This window comes from Abramis brama (genome assembly GCF_963993115.1).
Source record: "Abramis brama genome assembly, chromosome: 12".
NCBI lineage: Eukaryota > Metazoa > Chordata > Actinopteri > Cypriniformes > Leuciscidae > Abramis > Abramis brama.
This window is the reverse complement of record NC_139974.1, coordinates 7082742-7104422: the sequence shown is the minus strand read 5'-3', so window position 1 is coordinate 7104422 and position 21681 is coordinate 7082742.

Below are 21681 nucleotides of genomic sequence, written 5' to 3'. Positions count from 1 at the left end.
TTTCTAAAAATTATGTTAAACTAGGATCAATATGAAGAAGAATATATACATCCAAAAGTTTTTTGTAATTAATTATATCATTTAAAAATGATGCATTAAATTGATCAAATGTGTCAGTAAAGAATGCCCAAAAGAATTGTACTTAAATTAATTCTGTTATTTCGAACATTATATTCACCAAAGAATCCTGAAATAAAGCAGAATGGTTTCCACAGAAATATTAAGCAGCACAATATTTTTTTAACATTTCTATAATCAGAAATGTTTCTTGAGCATCATATCAGGATATTGATTTCTGAAGGATCATGTGACACGTGACAGTAATGATGCTGAAAATTCAGCTTTGATCACAGGAATAAATTACATTTTTTATTATAGTTTTGAATAAAAAATGTTGATCATAAGAGAATAAAAAAAAAAGAAAATACCTTACCAACTCAGACTTTTGAATGGCAGCATACTGGAGTGGTGTTTTCCTGTGCAAAAGTTGCTATCGTGCTAGAGTGTTCTGGCTGGTTGATAGGGATATACTTGGTCGTTTCTTGGGTGTTGTGAGAGGTTGCTAGGTGGAGAAAAAAAAACAACAACAACATGTAAACAGAGTAAAATGTTCTTTCAGTTTAAGATGAATGGAGAACTAAAACCCACTGAATTTAATCTTAAAATCACTGAAATGCAACATGACGCCACAGATATTTTCTCTATCTGAACTGAGATGTATTTGGTGACTCTTCTCTTTTGTTAATCATAAACACAGGAGAGCAAAATGACTTTTCAGGTGAATAGCCTTATGGCATTTATTGCACAATATCTGAAAACAGATATTGTTCTAGTTGTTTTTGTTTCAGCATTGGGAATTATTTTTGAAAATGTGGTCAGATGTCAGATGTTTTTTTGTTTTTTTTTGCATTCAAGATTCCTAGTGCCTGTAATACCATACAATGCACAATAGCTGAATCTGAATTGACTATTTACTAACTCCTTTTCCCTGAAAAGTTTAAAAAAAATAAATAATGTTTTCTGAGCTTGTGCAACATGGAGATGTGAAGTTACTTGCAAAAACAGCAGCCAGAGATTGACAGACAGCTGGAATTTCACATCCGTGTGGTAGAGTTACACTGTGTGCTTCGCTTTGTTTAACTCCAACCAAAAATATGCCTCTCTTCTGGAAACTGACAGCCGCTGACGTCTCGCCAGCAAAAAGCACTATTTTTGTTGTTTTTAAAGCCCTTTAAATATGTGACCTGTATCTACACACTCACAGGTGGGGGATCACTATATATTCTCAACAGCCATGTTCAGCTTTGTCTGGATAGAAAAGAGGAGGAGGAAAAGGAGGGAGGAAAGTTAAAAGAGAAACAAAACACCCTATTGTGCTTTCCTAAGACTTCCTGATGATAATCAAGCGTACAATGTGGCCCATGCCAGGTGCTGTTTGTCAGTATTACACACCCCAGGAGAACTCATGCCATCTGACACAATGAAGTTTTGTCTACAAAAACACTGATTACTTTAAGAAATCCTTCAGTTTGAGCTGGAAAAACAAATGGGTAATGAATAGAATTGAGAAGCCCTTGTTATTAGTGACACCGGTGGCCGTTAAGGGAACTGCATCAGCAACTTATTGCTCATTTTCCACTTGCGCACACGAACGTACAAGAGACTGAACATGATTCAAGGCCCAATATACTCACAGCCATAGATATGTATACGTAGATGCCACATTCGTCCGCTCTAGACACATTGTTGCACCCGCCATTTTTCCCGCCAAGTCAGCATGTGGTCACTCTCAGCAAGAATCATGGCTTACGTCTTATAGAAACAGCCGTTTGAGGAATCTATGTATATATATATCTATGCTCACGGCAAATTTATTTTTCGTTCTTTGCTTAGAAGTAAAAAGAAATACCTTTGCAGTGATATAGTTTTAATTAACATCCAGACACCATCCACACACTGAGAGGGTTGTTTAGATGAAAAAATGTGTTTCATGCTTTCCTCTCACTCTCAATAAGAAAATAAAGACAATAAAAATAACTGCGGTGAGAAAGCAGCAGTTAAGAAAACATCTGACCATGGTGATGTAGATATGTTTGCTCAAGCTCTGCATTCACCTGAATTCTATGATTTTTACATTATAAATTAACTCATTTAAATGTATAAGTAGGCTACTTTAATATTTACATATCATTTACATGCCATGGTATTTATGTGGTACAATGATACTTTAAGGAATACCATGATTCTGTTCTCAAGTAAATAGTTTTCATGGTTTTGTCAATGTAGTATATATGAATTACTGTAAAGCAAAGATCACAAAATATAGTATGTGAGGCTCGAGCAGCACATGCAGTTTACAGCACTTTCTCGATCTTCATTAATAATGCTGCCGTGAGTTATGAGAGTGTTATGTTATGTGTGTGTGTGTGTGTTATGTGTCTGACAGCACATGGTCTGGAGTCAGAGTGTGTTTTGGTCAAAATGTGCAGTAATGTCTATACAGGCCCAAGATTTCTGCTCATGCCATCAGATCAAGTGAAAACTTGATCACACACTCACGCTTGAATGCACCTATGCACACAAAACACACACACAGAAAGACATATATAACACTTTCTGTCAGATCAGCTGAGATGATAGAAACACCTGGTGTAGTTGGCCGTCAGTCCCAAAAGATCTTTATAGGGGATTTTTAGGATATGAAAGGCCCGAAAATATAGTTTACCTGCATGTTCCAGATGAGAGAAACATTTAAAGATCTTTAAATAATACCACAAAAATGTGTTAAAATAAACCAATTATATCTAACAACTTAAGCTGAAAAACATGAGCCGAGTGTAATCCTTCTGCATTACACAAATCAGTCTTGTAAAATTAGATCTCTTTCATTTTCCCCACCGAATACCCATTCCACATGTTTTTAGAGTGACTTAACCGACCATGTGTAATCACAACTGTAATTTCAGCCTTTCACTTTCAGTCACTGATTTAATGAAGTATTTTCCCTTCATCCGTGTGGTGGCATTCATGACCTTTGTGTCCTTTTGGTGGGGCTTCCTGAAACAGTTTGATTTATAGGAAATACAATTTATCATTGTAAATCATCGCACAATAGAGCACTGACCTCAGATAATACCGTTTTTGTAATCTAATCTATCAGGATATGGATGGAAAAGCTGTTTTCGGGTCAGTGGTCTCAGTCTTCACTACCTAAGACACAAGGTATAATGCTTGTACTACCACAGTATTATTTTTAGACACAGTATCCCATAATGCAAAGTGCTCAACTTGACCTTCCTTTTCTAGTCTGACGTGTAAACTGGAAGAATGTCTTGGGCTGCCTAAAGAGAAGATATTTTTTGCATAAAACTGCAAAAATAATAAAGTCTTGAGGTTTACAACTAGACGACACTTGCTAAACTGAACATTGTTCAATTATGAGGTCATGTGTGAACTAAAACTAAAAACAAAAAATATTTAGTTTGTTTTATCAAAATAATTGTTAAATGAAATAAAATATAACAAATCATATTTTTTTTTAAATTTTAGCTAGTTGCCAATGCAACATTTCTCATTTTCATTTTGTTTTGCTTGAAGTACTAAAATAACTAAAACTAATAAATTTAAAATGAATAAAACATATGTATTTAAAAAAATGCAAAAACTTTAACTTGTTAAAAGTGAAGACAGAAAATATAAATTTTAACTAAAAATATGAACAAAAACTAAATCAAAGTTACTGTATACTGTAAAAAGTTTAAATAAAATATAAATAACAAATAAATTATACTATATACATACTTTATGTAATTAAATTAAATATTCAATTAATGTAGCATACTACAAGAAAGTAAGTTGCAATTATAGTTTCATGTTGACTATGCACCTTTTTAGAGGCATTATGTTTAAGATTCAAGGTTGAATGTTGGTTGAAGCTAACTTTCAGCCACCAGTTCAGATCTTTAACCGCCGTGGGATAGAAAGCATGAGAGTATCACAACATCAAATGCGAGTACGTGTAAAAACACACTCGGGGTGATGATGTGGTCAGTGTGCGAATACATTTGTCAGGTTTTGTTCTCTTGCAGAGCTGCAGAAGGCCTTGTTTCAGTAGGTTGTTCTTAATCAGAATATTCTACAATGTGGACTTCATGCTGGATCTGTGAGGGTTCGTAGGGCTTCTGGGACTGTGGAAACATGTGATACAGGACACCTTTGTTGCTCTAGTGTGTGTGTGTGTGTGAGGAGCCTCTCTGTGAGCTTTCCAATGAGCTCAAGGGCAGGTTTTGATTTCTAGATGCGTATGTGATGCCCTTCTGTGAAATTAACACTCCAGTGCAGAATGCCAGATTCCACCTTGCCCTTTAATACACTACAAACACATGCACAAACATAGTTTTCCTGCCTGGATTTTGTTCTAGACCATCCTGAAGGAACTCTTCTTCCTATAGAGGCCCTGTTTACACCTCAAGAAGCGTTTTCGGCAATCCGATCACAAGTGGACGACGCTAAATGTAAACGGGGTCTAAAACGTTTTGAGTTTGTCTACTTTCGAACACTTCTAGAGGTAGTTGAAAACATTTTAGACTGGATTGCTTTCGTAGTTTAAACGCTCATGTGATTGAATGTGTTCGAACAGCCACAAAAGACGTCTACTCTCCGCCTACTGAACTATAAACATTATGGGAAGAGCTCTAGTCAGACGGGATTTAAACTTTGCCGGCTGGACACCCAAGTTTGATTCGAAGACGAAAAACATACCAAGCACAATGTTCTCTCACCATTCCCTCATCCTTAATCAGAAATTAAAGCTGATGCTCTCTGTGTGTTTTCCCATCATGCGCGGTCATAATGTAAATTGTGTGAGCTTATTTCGTCTATTAGATTAAAAGACATGAAAAAGCCCATTCATTTACCCGCCCATAGACTCTGCTTTCAAAGAAATCAGGGCAGAAGTGGTTGAAAGTGAACAAAAGAGACGGATTAAACACCTGGTGTAAACGGGAATGTGTCTCCCTCGTCTACTTGTGATCCGAGCGACCGAAACGCATCTTAATGCCAGGTGTAAACAGGGCAAGAGGGATGGGATGAGTGACACCATGTCTTATTGTCAAAGCTAGTGTGACCTTCCTCTCTTCAGGGAAAGTCCTGCAGGTGTGTGTCCGAATGATTCATTCTGCTGTGGAGTTCTGAAGGATGATGTCGTTGCAGGTGCTATACCAAAAACTGCAAGTGCCAGATCTTCATCCATCACAGGAGATGGAGAGGAATGGAAAAATGAAATAACTGCTGCAGATGTCCTACTATTTTCCATTTTCTTTTGGTTAAAAACTCTGTGGTTTATCTCCATTCAGCAGTTCCCAAAAGCTGCTAATGTCATGTGAAATACGACCACCGTTTTTCCTCCGCAGTAAAGCTACAAGAATGATAATCTGATGACTAGCAGGATATTGAACACACTGCACAGTGATTTGTGTGTGTCTGTACACTATATATGTGTGCATGGTGCATACAGTAAATGTGCGACTGTTTTGCAGATAAACCAAATACTGACCCTGCATGGTTACTGGGTTGAAATACTGTCTGATGTGTCTCTGGAATGGGAATTTAACTGTCTCTCTTTCTCTTCATTACAGTGTGAAGCGTTTTGAGCTTTTTGACTGGGAGCACAACTGGAAGCACTGGCTTAGACTCACTGGAATTGTTGCTTTTGTGAAAATTTTTCCATAATTCGATTGTGCCGAATGACCCGGAGGCGACGCTGTAGAATCAATGCGGAAGTGTGGCTTAGCAAATATTAGTTTTGTTTGTTTCTGGAGTGAATTCAAGCTCACGTTAATGAGAAAGGAATCATCAACCGCTAAAGCTGCTGAACAAATTTTAATTAATCTGACACTAATTACACAGACCACCTGATGTCTAATCCGCTCCTTACTGAGATGTGTGTGTGTGTGTGTGTGTGTGTGTGAGAGAGAGAGAGTGTGTTCGTGTGTGTGTGTGTGTGTGTTTGTGAGTGTGTGTGTGTGTGTTGTTCAGTTTTTGGTACTGTCATGGGATTTTTCACATACAACAAGCATTTTTCCTCATTCCGTTGACGTGGACATCTGGCAATGGTGGATGTGCATGTGTGTAAACTTTATGAGAGCGTGTGTTTGCATGTGCATCTCATTATTGTGTGGTGTAATCAGTGCTCCTAATGAGCATCTATGATTAACTGCCAATGAAAGACTTGTTAGCATGTCATTCCCTCCTTCTTCTGGTTCTTTAATTATCTTTTGCTCATTCAAGTCTCTGTTTTCGCCTCTTCTGTTAAACGAATAAAACCACCCCCTCATCAGTCTCTGTCAGGTGAAGTTCATCTATCAAAGCTGTGAAACAATAGCTCATCGCATTTGCAGACGCCTTCTGTACATCTAAAGCTAAATCAGAATGTCGTCTAGGGCATCAACCACACATGGGTTTTGATTGGGTTCTGATGTGTTTACTTTCTCCAGCCGGTGAAAAAGAGCACATTTGGTCCTCTGGCATTGGTGTGGAGCAACCAGAGAAGCCCACTTGAAAGGGTTTGGTTAGACCCAAACGGTCCAAGTCCAGATGATTCTGCTTTGAGAACGGCTCATTGGACCGCCTCTTCCTCACCGCACAGATTGCTCCGGAACAAATAAATCCAAATATGGCTTGTAAAAGGCCACAAATAGCTCTTTGAGTTCCTCTCCCATGGATTGGCGTAATTTGTCTTGAAATGTTTGTCTGAAGGTGATAAATAACCTTATGATGTAATGCAAGTCGCCATCATGGTAGTCTTTCTTTGACCAAGGCAAATTGACATGGCAAAAACTCTCTTTTAATCACGTTTCACTGCTGTTTAACTCCCTGCTTTTTACAGGATGACTAAATATATACCGAAACCCCAAAAATGAGAGATGGTTGAGTGTAAGTGATCCTCTGTGGCGGGCTGCTAAAAGCCTTCATATTTCACAGGCTGAGTCATTGGGTTGCTCGACTCATTTCAGATGCCAGGCAAGGCCGACCGTCCAGTCCACATGGCCTGAAGTTTAACAGTATGTGTTTGATAGCTGACAGATTTGTTACTTATTTGGAAGTCGCAACGAAGCATCTTAAAAGAAAAGTATGAAAACGTGTTATTATGAAAGTCTCTAAAAATCCTCATCTTTGCCAGAACTTTTAGATCTCATGTGCACTTGCATGCATTAAAGTCATGCCATGTTTGATGTCCACGATGACATGCACCATGTTTTAATGCATACAAGTTTTTCAGCAACTAGCAGCTGCAGCTTAAATTTCGGTCTATTTCTCACACGTATGGCTTTAGAAGTCTGAATATAGTTACGCTATAGTTCAATCGTTTGGGGTTGAATGATTTTTTAAATGTTTTTTTTTTAAGTGTCTTCTGCTCACCAAGGCTGCATTTATTTGATCAAAAATACAGGGGAAAAAAAATTAATATTGTGAAATATTATTAAAATTCAAAATAACTCTTTTCTGTTTGAATATATTTAAAAATGTAATTTATTCCTGTGATGCAAAGCTGAATTTTCAGCATCATTACTCCAGTCTTCAGAGTCACATGATCCTTCAGAAATCATTCTAAAATGCTGATTTACTGCTCAAAAAACATTTATTATAATTATCAATGCTGAAAACAGTTGTGCTGCTTCATATTTTTGTGGAATTTACACATACATTTTTTTTTCAGGATTCTTTGAACAGCGTTGATTTGAAATAGCAATCTTTTATAACATCTTTTTATTGCGTCTTTCTTAAATAAAATGTTTAATTTACACATTTATTTATTAATTTATTCAAAACTTTGAGCAGTTGTGTATATAGACTATATGTAAGTTTTTATTTTTTCGCAGATTGACAGCAACCATTCACTTTTTTTCTATAGTAAAGAACAGCTTGGCCATTATGCTGAATATATGGTGAATAATGACAGAAGTTAATTTGTGGTGAACTATTGCTTTAAGCCACCTGACCTTGAATCCCCGGATCTTGCTTTATATGCAGTGCAGTTTGGAGCGCCAGAGCCGAGGACCGCTGGTAAATCAATCAGCCCAGAATGAGAGGAAAGAGGGGAACCTCATATTGGGAGCTACTGTTCCAAAGCACACACCATGACTTTTTCCAACACACACACACACGCGCACGCACACACACACACACACACACACACAGAGCGCTGTTCTATTTCAGTGTTCCAGCACCGTGCCTTTTACACCTGATATGATTAACCCATCTTAGACGATCTGATCACAAGTGCAATGTGCTGTGAGAACGTTTCTACTCTTTTGGGACGATTTTTTTGTCTTGCTCACCAAAGCTGCATTTATTTGATCAAAAATACAGGAAAAATAGGAATATTGTGAAATATTTTTTACAATTTAGAACAACTGTTTTCTATTTGAATCTATTTCAAAATGTAATTTATTCCTGTGATCAAAGCTGAATTTTCAACATCATTACTCCAGTCTTCAGAGTCACATGATCCTTCAGAAATCATTCTGATATGATGATTTGATGCTCAAGAAACATTTATTACTATAAATGTTGAAAACCGTCGTGCTGTTTCATATTTTTGTGGAAACTATGATACATTTAAGGATTCTTTGATGAATTTAATGTTCAAAAGAAACAGCATTTATTTGAAATAGAAATATTTTGTAATATTATAAATGTCTTTACTTGTCATTTTTGATCAATGTAATGCATTGCTAAATTTAAATTTCATTTCACAAGAGAAGTTTCAAATTATAAAACCAAAACATGCTCAAAATGAAGAATGGCACTTTGTGGTTGTGAAATGTGTAATATTTCTAAGCATGACTTAAGTGTCTAAATACCTTTTGGAGCCACAAGCATGTATAAAACATGAAACAGAATATGTTTAATATGCCTGAAATCACCTGACATCTGCTAAATGAATAAATGTTGATTATTTATTTGTGAAGTATCAATTCTTCCAGTAACCTCTGCAGCTCAACCTCTCCATGCACGTTCCTAACACTCTGTGCTTCTTATCCTTATTCTTCAGGATGCAATCGAACACCACAAGGACAAACAGCGGCAGACAGAGAGAGAGAGAACATTCGACAGAACCGTGACTCCGGACCCCTGGGATGCCCTCCTGCTGAAGAGGTTATTTTCAGCAGCACGTCGGACCTCGAGCTCGGGGGTAAAGACACGAGGTGAGAGGACAATAAAATCAGCTTCTTTTCAGCTGAACTTGTCTCTGGAGATCTTTTGATCAGAATCTTTTCCACTCTTTTTAAAAATCCAGCATTTAGTTGGTCCTGATAAGCTCTCATCGTCACTGTTGTAAACATACGGCTTTCTTTTCCATGAGGGGGTTTGGCATCAAAATCTTTGTTTCCAGGCGAACCATTAAAGAATGCAACGCACATTCCTGTCCGGGAATCCTGTAGAATTCAACCAATCGGATGATGACTTCGAAACTCCTGAAGTGTTTCCTATTTTGTGTGCCTCATGCATCAGACGTTCAGCCAGTGGGTGAGACATCTGAGGATGAGACTAAACTCAACCAGGCCTCGCACCTTTATTTTGCGTGTGCCTTTGGTGGGAATTATTTAAATGAGGAATATCGTGACGTGTTCGTTCCCGGAAGAAAACTTGAAACTACAATGGAGGTGTTTTAGACAAAAACTGTGCACACTGATATAAAGAATAACTGCCTTTGGAGGGACTTTGTGCTTTGTAACTTTGCAAAACTTTTTTTACGCTCAAACAGCAAATATATACATCTCCATTGAACCTTTTTTTTTCTTTTTTTTCTAGAAGTGATGAATCAAACAGCTACTGTCCTTTTAACTTGTAAATTAACTTTGGCAGTAATATCAAGTTGAAAGAATATATTGTGAAAAGCACTATAATAGAAAATCATTCTCGGTTTTCAAATGAAATTGAACACCAGCACTGTACATTACGACGCGCCTCGTTAGAGCAAATCGTTCATAGTTTAAAGACGACTTCATAGGGACCTGAAATCAGATCTGGATTGTTTGAGTCACTGGCCGTGACAGATACATCGAGACTCCTGACTGTCGTGCACTTATATATGCTTCTGTGCACTTCTATGTCAGACACAAAAAGCTTCATTCCTGGCTCGCACTTCTGGAGCACAAAGGAAAAGAGGAATCTTGCCCTCATCCGTCATGCCAAGCCCTGCTACAAAAGAGCTTCATTTAGGAGGCTTTAGACCCTGCCAGTTTGAGTGTTGGTTGCTGCAGCCTGTAATTTGCAGCCATGCAGATACTGGAGCGCTCTTTCTGTCCGGTGACGTCAGTGTGAGCGCCCAGACTGAGCCTTGTTTTTCTCAGGCGTGGAATAATTGTGTTTACCAGAACATTTAGCATGTGGCACAGATGGATTGTTACATTAGTCGTAGACGAGATGTTGAATAACCAAACGACCTTTGTTTTTTACAGTGAGAAACTGGCACAAACACGCACACACAGATACACACACAGATGCTCGCCAAGGCTGCATTATATTTTAATGAAATAAATGGTATTAAATATTATTAACATTTAAAATAACTTTTCTATTTTACTGTAAAATAATAATACTGTATGTAATTTATTCATGATCCTTCAGAAACCATTCTGGCATTATGATAGTGACTTTTTGAATTGCAACCATCATACAAAAAATTTAAACAGAGCTTTAATAAAGATAGAGCATAGCGTAGAACTTGAAATGATAACATTTGTATTAATATTTTTTTTAAAAGCAATCTAAAAAAAAAAAAAAAAAAAAAAAACTTTTCACCCTTGTACTGGACGTGAAGAAAGGGGCATCTCTGTGTTCATGAGTTATGAATAGAGCGTTGTGTACAATATCCAGGTGCTGAGGCGTGTCTTCAGTTTGCTGAGCTAATAAACAAACAGATCTGAAAATGATACAAGCTCAAAGCAGATTGAGCTTTATATCCAGTAATGATGGTTTCAAAGAGTTAACAGGCCGGCTGTGGGTGCACCGTGGCTTAGAGTTTTTCCAAACAGTAACATTTATAAAACAAAGTTGCATTTCATAGATGGAATAAATGAACATTATATTTATGGCTGTGTTCTTCAGAAACAAACAGTTCACAAAATTCTGTGGCGAATTCACTAAACAGTTACAGTGTCAAAAATTAGTTTGACTTAAAAAAAAGTAAGTAACCTGGCTGTCTTAAAATTTTGAGAGCATTGAAATGAAAAAAAAGGAGATTGGTTTAATCATTAGAAACTCAAAATATGATGTTATCTGAACCACATCTTAGTTGGTTTGACAAAAGTGAATAATTTCTTTACAGTGTTTGGCCGCACTTCAGAGCAGGGTTATTATAGTTAACTAAAACCATATTTGAGAATTGTTATAATACTATTGTTAAACATTTTTTTTGTTCGTTATAAAACTATAATAGTATATCAATGTTACTAAAATAACACTGCTTCAGTCTTAATCACAAACCTCAAAGTGAGCTGGAATAGCCCAGCAACAGTCATTGCATTCAGCCCTGCACTGAGTCATTCAATATGTCATTATTTTCAGCGCAAACATGCAAGCGTTTTTTGTTCTTCACTAAAAATCTTCCCCTCGAATGAGCGCCCATATCAGCTATCTTAGAAAAATAACTTGTTTGTAGATAAGAAAAGTCAGAGTTATGTCTTTGTGTCTTCTGAACATGTTTGCCTGAAGTGTTTTCACAGGTGTCCAGTCATTGTGTGTTCGTTCGCTGAGGGAAACCCGCATGTGAGTACGAGCGGACATTTACTGAACGTGACATCATGCTGCAATATAGTGATTTAAAAAACAAGATAATGAGTTCATGCTACTGTACACAGGTAGACAGCACAGGACCCAGACTGAGGGAATGTCTCTTCTGCCGGGTTTTATTCGCAGGAAGCGCTGGGTTTGTCCTGATGTGTGCCGATAAGAATAGATCAGATAGAAGCACTAGACTGGTCATTGTCTGGTCTAGGAGAGAGTTGTGAGGAAGTCATCAAGCCATAAGCACAGCAGGGGTGAGAGACACAGACTGATAAGGAAATCCAGACAGAAGCAGACAGATTGACCTTGTTTGTGTGTTACACCTTTTTACACCGTCTGAAAGGGTCTGCTTTTGGCAGGTTTGTGAAGTTTTATTCAGTGAAGAATCGTGAGGTTCATGTGCTCATGATATTTATTGTAATGCATATTTAATTCACAACATAGAACAACCTCTAATAGCTTAGTGCTTTTGTAAAACACTGCATAGTATACAATACCATTCAAAAGTTTGTGGTTGGTACGTTTATTCAGCAAGGATGCATTCAATTGATGAAAAGTGACACTAAAGACATTTATTATGAAATGCTGTACTTTATATGAAGCAGCACAACTGTTTTCAACATTGATAATAATAATGAATGTTTCTTGAGCAGCAAATCATCATATAAGAATGACTTCTGAAGGATCATGTGACACTGAAGACTGGAGTAATGATGCTGAAAAATCAGCTTTGATCACCGGAATAAATTACATGTTAAAATATATTACAATAGAAAACACTTATTTTAAATTAGAATAATATTTCACAATATTACTGTTTTTACTGTATTTTTGATCCAAATGCAGCCTTGGTGAGCAGAAGAGACAAAAACATAAAAAACATTTACAATTCCGGTCCACATTAGTTTGTCAATCCACTCAGACATCAAGACATCAGATTTTGCTCTTTATATGATGAAAACTTTTGACGGCGCTTTTTAAGAGAAAGGACTTTGAAATCGGGGGAAATACAATGCAACAAAAGATTGTGTCAGTCTGAAATTCTCATTGGTCAACAGATGCATATGTGCCAGATTGTTTTGCAGCAAAAGTTGACATTTTTGCAACTTTTGATTACATGACAGAGCAACACTTTCGCAAACTCTTGCACTTTTTCCTCGTGAACTCTTGTCCTTGTGATCCCTATTGACATTAATAGATTTGCCACAATTTCCAATGCAATGTAATCTCAAGCATGTAAGTGCCTTAAAGCCATACATGACTGTGAAAGCCTAGTGGAATATACTGGTTTATTGTTGCTACAAGGCACCTCAAACGGTTCAATATCTTGCATAGATTCATTGTTTTCTATGATAAACCCAGCTCTTCCAGAAGTGCCAAATGTCACAGCATGGTTTCTTGTAAACGTCCATGTTTTCAGTGCACTCCTGACTCTGACTCCTGGATATTGCAAAACATAAACCAATAAGACTTCCGTTTTAAATGAGCTGTTGCCATTTGTATGCATCTGTGACTGCGGTAAAACACTCTATGACTAATCACATGTTGTTATAATTAACCAGATAGTTGAACAATGACTGCCCTTAAATTGTCAGTTCTGTTTCTTGATAATTTCCCTAGAAGTTGCATCAATTGAGTTATAAGGCGGTGATGCAATACAATGTAAAACAAAAAGTAAAAAATTTAAAATAAAATTGTGACTGTGACTCATATTGAATAGATCATTCTGGCATGTGATCTCAGTATGTCAGTTCTTTGTTTTTGTTTTGTTTTTTGCAGACATGTGAGGAATATACACTACACTGTAACCTCAACAGAAACCCGAGGTTAAGTGTTCTGTTTTAGATCACAAGAGAAGTGTGATCTGGGATCAAACCCAAAACATTCATGATATCATCCCAAAGTTACCACTGACCTTGAGACTTCAATCACGCAAGTAATAACCACAAACACACAGGCTGACAGCATGTAAAGTCCTTCTGCGCTGTGGATGACCAATGATAGCATGTGATACCTGAAAGGGGAATTTATTTTTTAATTGTTTTTATGTTTAATTATTTGTTTGTTTGCTTTTTTATTCATTTAAGTGTTTGCTCTGGTTTCAGAAAAGATCTCAACAGCGTCTCAAACTGTGCTCACGTTTTCCAAGATACCTGCAATCAAAGGTCAGAGATCGCAATATGAGTGTAAATATTTCTCAATCAATAGATCCACATTAATGTTATAGCTTTGAACTCTTTATGCATGTCAACAATTGTCTGATTTGACTATTTTTATTTCTCCTGATACTTTAAAGGGAAAGTTCATCATAAAATGAGAATTACGTCATCATTTACTCATCCTGGTATCCAGTCAGAAAGAAAGTTGACAGATGTGAATGCGATAACTTCTTCGAAAACAATGGATATATTTACCTCAGCGTTTTTATTAATCTTGATTTCTCACAGGAGACCCAAGGCCAAGGTCAGGATTTTCATAAAATTATTCATTAAATTTTGTTTTTTACCGTACCGCCAGAACACTTGGAATATACGACACATGTTGCATGGGATCATTCTGTGATACTTTTGCATCTTTTTAAAAAAAAGATTATGCTGGTCGTTATTCACTGCCGTTATATACAGACGAGCGCGAGCTGGGCATTTTTTTTTCCTCCTTTTGTGCTTTGAAAAAATAAATAATGACATACTGCATTAGAACAACACCAGCGTGAGTAAATGATGACTTAATTTACTCCTGGAGTGTGATGTGTGTAATGACTTTGCATGTTGGTCTTGTGGAAGGTTTCACAGCCTCTTTTGTGGGTTAAACCATCAGTGGTTTGTTCAGTTTCAGCAGAACCACGTTCTGATCTCATGAAGCGAGTACACGTGAAACACGAAACGCTCCGCTGCCTCGAAACACACTCTATATGATGCCGATGTGTGATTCTGCCAGGACATCTATCCTTACTCTGAGGACAAACGGGTTCTGTTCTTCCTATATGAAACGAATACACCCCAATTTCACCCTCCAGTCAACAGTCAGATAAACTTTGTCTGCACAAATGTCTTTGAAACCTGCCTTTGTAATTCTTCACTCTTTATCTCAACTGAGATGAGAAGAACCTGAGCTGACACTATTTCAGTCAGGCGTGTTGTTCCTGTATGATCATGTCCCTCGACATCACAGCTGCTGACTGGAGAACCTTCATCTGAAGGACACTCGTCTGTGTTTCGTAAGTCAAGCATCACTATTACAGCTCAGACTTAATGTTAGCCATTTGAAGAAATCCCTAATCTTAAATATTAAACTTTGGCCTGGTTTACACTAGACGTATTAAGATGCTTTTTGGTCAATTGGATCACAAGTGGACGACGCTAAATACAGGTGTAAACGGGGTCTAAAACGCTTTGAGCTTGTCCACTTTCGACCGCTTCAAGAGGTCGTCGAAAACGCATTCGACTGGATTGCTTTCGTAGTGTAAACGATCATGTGGTCGAATGCGTTCAAACAGCCACAAAAGACGTCTACTCTCCGCCAACTGAACTAATGTGTAAATATCATGGGAAGAGCTCTAGCCAGACAGGATTTAAACTTTGTCGGCTGGAGACCCAAGTTTGGTTTGAAGACCAAAAACGTACCAAGCACAGTGTTCTCTCATCATTCCTGATTTCTAACACACACTCACAGCGTTCGGCTGGTCTTGTGGCTGTCAGAAACAGCGGAAACGAAAGCTGCTTCTCTCCGTATGTTTTTCCAGCGTCATATGTAAATTGCACAAGCTTATTTTGTCCATTGGATCGAAAGATGGAATTTCTTTTTTACAAAATATAGCAAAGACCTAGTTAAAGTCTCATTTTAAATGTGTTTTAGCTGCGATTACAGTAGATGTCTAGCCTGGGTTTCCCCATGCTGCCTTGCGCACAGCGCGATTTTATTCACGCTGCTAGGCAGCCTGGACGTCACACCATGGACCAGATTTTCCCCTCAAAAAGGGAACCAATCACAGAACGGGGAGGGAGCAGCAAGACGATGACGACGTCTATGCGACACACCGAAGCAGTTTGTTTATATCTATGGATCCAACATGGCATCAGACGCGAAGTTACCTTTCGATGCAGCCTTAGATAGTGTTCTAAGTGGTTTAGAACGCAAGTTTATTTCGTCTTCTTCCTCGTCGAATTTCTGTCACTCTACATACGTCATCTGGTATAATTGAAACGATTGGCTATGAGCTACGTACAGGCGCATTTGATAGACATTCGTAGCGCCCAATAAACAGCTCTGGGCATTCGTAAACCACGCCTCAAATACGAGAAAATGAACATGTGGTTCCCAGACCACGTCTCAGTGAGACGAGGTCTGACGTTAGCCAGGCTAGTAGATGTCTGTATTTAGTAGTTAATTGTCAAATGCATCAAAGGCAGGAATCCCAAGATAGAGCTTTGATGTTTAGTACAGGTCTTTGAGACTTATGTGCAGATCATTTCTTACCATCCTGCTATTATGTGTACTACGTAATGCTGGATAAGTTGACAAAACCTATAAAATCCAACATAATTGTGATTAAAATGAAAACTGGATGTCTGCATCATCCCTTGATGATGACATCCACCGCCTTCGCATCTTACTCACGTCTGATTGAATGAGGGGAATTCTGTTTAAAAATCCACACCCTCGGGGGCTGTTTTATCAAAGCCAGGAGGACTTACACCTTCACGTTGTGACAAGAACATGATAGGCCTTGCTCAAACCCTATGTGTCACTCTAATTAATGCTGTATTCTCGGAACCATGAACAAAAACTGGAGTTGCGTCTCCTTTTTTAACTCTAGGTTGCCTGGAGCGGATTCTAGACCACCAGTTCCCATGGAGTCTGATTTTGATTGACAGGAGGTCTGTTTGATGTCACAGACCCTTTGTCAAATGAACAGATCGTTGTCGCTAACAAAGAAGCTGTGGTTATTCGATTTCTTTATGACGTGCGTAATTACAAGATTCCATTACAGCGAACTGTAATTAAGGAAGAATTGTGTTTTGTTACAACAATGTGCTTCAAACTTTACACTACAGTTAAAAAGTAAGGTCAGTAAGAGTTTTCCTTTTTTTGAGCAGCAAATTAGAATGATTTATGTAGATTCATGTGACACTAAAGACTGGAGGAAGGGTGCTGAAAATTCAGCTTTGATCACAGGAATAAATTACATTTTACAATATATTCAAATAGAAATCTGTTATTTTGAAGTGCAATAATATTTCTGTTTTTACTGTATTTTTGATCAAAGAGCAGAAGAGACTTCTTTTTAAAAAACTGTAAAAAATCTTAAACTTTTGAACAGTAGTTTACAGTCTGAATGAATAACTTAACCACAAACAGCAACAACATTTCTTGCTTATTTTGAAACCAAAAGTAAATGTACAAGAAATGTCTCGGAAAAATGGGATATAAAGGATGCTTTCCGTAAGTGCGTGATTTGATATGTCTCATAATGTTGAAAAAGAAAGTCCCTTCATTAAGATCAGAGCAGGTTTAAGTGTAAACGAGTAATCCGTGAAAAATCAGGCTGAAAGTCCCAGGATTTGGTTTCCGTATAGCCTTAGGAACACGTTTTAGTCTCAGGCAGGAATGGACAGGTCTCCCGCAGGTGTCTGTACTACAACCAATTTCATCTGGAATGATCTTACTGATTGGCGACCAGGTCAAATCAAGTTAAAGCTTTAAAGTCCCACATCAGAAGCTTGTACAGCCTATTATTTGTTAAACAACCTCGGGAGAGTTTCACATGTGAAACGCCTCGTAGTGAGTAACGCAGCAACAAAGCAATCCGTTTTCTGTTTGAACTTTCCTGAATGAACTTTTGAATCTTCTCTCTTTGCAAGAGAAGTCAAGAGGGATCGCTTTGAAGTCTTGTGTGCATGGATAACGAAAGGTTTTTGAAGAACACACTGGGTGCGATGGGTCTGTCATACACTGAAAGCACTATAAAAGTATCATAAAAATAAGGAGCCATTTCACAAATCTAGTATGGTACCTTTAGGCTCTTTGCATTAGGTTTGAGTTGAGAACTACAGCAAAGATTTTTAGTAAACATAGGCTGTTCATGCTGAAAACCGCTTGCCTTCAGAAGACGTCTGAAAAACGCATGGACAACATCCAAAGCGCTTTTTTTACATTTTGAAGCTTGACCACCAGGATATTCTTTAAAAATTCTCCTTTTATGTTCTCCAGAAGTAAGTGACAAAGGCGAGTCATCAACCTTTTTGATTGAAACAGAGTTCCCAAACAGGTGTTTGTGTGCAATAGTCACGATATAGCTTAGTGCAATTATAAATAGTAGTCTGATGTACTGCATCTTTCAGAGTGAAGTATGTAGCATATTTCATTATACTACGGGGCTGTTGAATGCTTGAATCTGATTGGCTGATGAACCTTCTAAGGTGTGCAATTATTTTCAGGGAAACGCACGGCTAAAGTAGCTCCAGGCAGGTCTTTCTTAACCGCATTACATGTCTAGGTTGCACTTTATTTTATAGGACATGCACTTTCGTGTACTTACAGTGCACTTACAGTATGGGTAAAATCAGGTTAAGGTGTTAAGGATATGGGTTAAGGTTATAGGGGTAGGTTCAGGGTTAGTACCCAGTACCTAGTACCTATACATACTAATTAGTCTATAATTACAATACCTAGTGGGAACTGGGACTGTAAAATAAAGTGTAATCGTTTTGGTTTCGAGCTACACGTAAGTTACCTGGTTGCCTTAAAATATTTAGTTCATTGAAATAAAAAAACTGAATTAATGCAATGGAGTTTGACTCAATCAACAGAAACTAAACTACATTATTTATCTAGGTTGATTTGACAAAAGAAAAAAAAAATTGTGATGATGAAATAGTTACTTGTAATAATGCATAATTTACTGTTTATTTAGTATAGTAAGTACATGTAGTGTACCTTCGTCGCCTTAAAATAAAGTGTTACCAAATATTTGAATATGTTGATAATTATAATATAAATTTAAATGTATGTTATAATATATTATAACTTTTATCATAAATAATAATAATAATATCATTTTAATTTTAAAGAAATTATCCACCCCCCATTTGTAAATTTGCTGAGGCCCCCTGCATTTGACAATATACCGACACCAGCCAGAAAAAATAATAATGAAAAGGGTACTTTATGGTGATGAATAGGCCCTGGTGTCGTGTTGTGTTTGTTCAGTGGGGTCTGTGGTTGTGACTCAGGCTTGGACTTGATCATTCCAGTGAATTGTTTAACTCTCTGACAGCTGTGGTTCAGATGAGCTGCCCAAGACATGAGTCACCTGAAGAGAGAGAAAGAGCACAATGAGAGAATCCAGAAAATAAGAAGTATGAATAGATTGATATAACACGCTTCCAGCCATGTCACTCCCTTAGATTCGGTTACACACTAACAACTACAGCTGACGCACACTTACAGATTTAGATGCAGCGGCTGCGGGAACTTTTTTGGAGATTCACTCACGCACACTCACACACACACACACACACACACACACACACACACACACACACACACACACACCTAAAGCGATTTTGATGATAGGCTGTCAGACTGTGAGCACTCGCATAGCACACAAGGACAATTCACAAATTGCTCAAGAGATAGATAGATAGACAGACAGACAGACAGACAGATAGATAGACAGATAAACAGATAGATAGATAGATAGATAGATAGATAGACAGACAGACAGACAGACAGACGCTTTATGTCTAACTTTAGGCCTAAATATGCTCAGATACTGTACTGAGCTTTTGGACGCTGGAAAACTACTGGGTCAATCTGTACAATGTAAGTTCACAGCGCCATCTGCTGGATAGGGTGAAAAAGAAGTTATTTTATTACATGGAATTTTCCATAACCCATTACATTGTGTCGTTGAAGACACATTTGAATATCACCATAAAGTATGATGTTTATTTATTTATTTCGTCTTGCAGCAAATCTCATTAAATTCAAGGCTGAATGAACCGCATGGGAGAGTGTTTTTGTGATATGCAAATAACTTGGTTGTTTGTTATGGTAATTTACACCCCTAACTTGACCAAGACCAAATTACTCTGTGTGCCATTGGAGTAGAATGATGAATACATCATACAGGCAATGACTTACTTTATAATTCTTTATACTTTATTACTTTATAATCTTAGTTTTATTTAGCTTTTTAAAGTTCTTTATTTGTACAAACTGAATGAGTGTAACTGATTAACACTTGAATTCATTTCTGTGGCCGGTAGGTTTGTGTACAAGCAGCAAATGATGATTTTAAGTCCCACAATGCTCATGGAGTTGAACGATTCCTTCTTCTGCCTTTGGAAACACACCCTTCGGCCATTTAGAGGAGCTGGGATTTCTTCACAAAAGGTCCAGAAGTCATTCCTATCCCGGCTCTGATCATGTGTCAGGTGTTTGCCTTCAAACTAATCCATCCAGTCCTTTGGTGTGGTGTTCTCTGGGCTCCTCACGTGACCTCCGATTCAGACATAATTTCATATTGTTCCTACAATGGAGCGTTTTTACAATGAGAAAGCAGAAACGGAGAGGTTTGGGTTTGTAAGGTAATACAAGTGTAGGCTCAAATGTCAGGCGGATAAATAGTGGGAAAATGATCAGGGTGTGTGTGTTTGAGGAACAGAAGCTGCTCCGCTTATGTCACTGAAAATCTCATATTTACGTTTTAATCCGAGTCCATGAACCTGTTCTGGGAACTTCATTGTCCTACCCCCCAAAAAATCTAAGAGCATTATTTTACTTTTATGTTTAGTATTGCATGATTAATAGACCTTTGTATGAGGTTAGATTGGCAGCACATTTTTTTTCTTACATTTCAGTGCTTTGGCATATGTAGTGCAATCTGTATTTGCTAAATTATTATGTATGTGTAGTTACAGGGAACATCTTTAAGCCTATAATCTCTTCCACAAACTGCCAGGAGCTTAGGAAAGCTTCTTCAATTTATTTAGGAAATGCTCAGACATTAAGAAGTAATATTAATGTCTGAGCATTTCCTAAATAAATTAAATAATACTACACTTCCTAGATAGCAAAGATGGTAAGATGTTTCTAAAAAATAGATTGGTTTTATTTGGCACAAATTTTCCATAACAGCAACAACTTTTCTCACTTAGTAAGAGGAGGCAAGACTAGAAAATATTCTAGATGATGATGATGATGATGATGGTGATGAAGATTATTATTGTAGTAGTAGTAGTAGTAGCTAATGTAAACAAAATCAAATCATATATCAATAAGTTGTATGTAATCAAATAATTATGAATTTATTATTGTTGCTGTTAATATTATTAGCAGTAATAATAACAACAATTATTATTATTATTTTATATTAAATATTTAACTGATATTAAAATATACAAATTAATATTATTTTATATAGAATCTGGTTTAACTTAACTTAAAGCATTATTATTATCCTATTATAATATTAATAACCACAATAACAATTATAATTGTTTTTTTATTAATATTATTGTTATTTAATATTGCAGAAATTGCTAATATTATTAGGCTTGCAGTAGTAGTGGTAGTAATAGTCGTATTTATTTAATATTATATATAATTGACATTTAATTATACAAATTGTATAGCATTTGGTTTTACTTAATTATCTATGCATCTATAACAGTTGCTATTGTTGTTACATTATTTAATATTGCTTAAATTACTACAATTATAGTAGTAGTATTTAACAGATAGTTTAACTAGGTACTATATATATATATATATATATAGCTGAATTAAGTAATTATTATTTTCTTATCATTCATTCATAAACTGCTGTATTTGATCGTAGTGTAAAATGTGATGGTCACCTCCCTTTAAGAGCGCTGCGCCTTT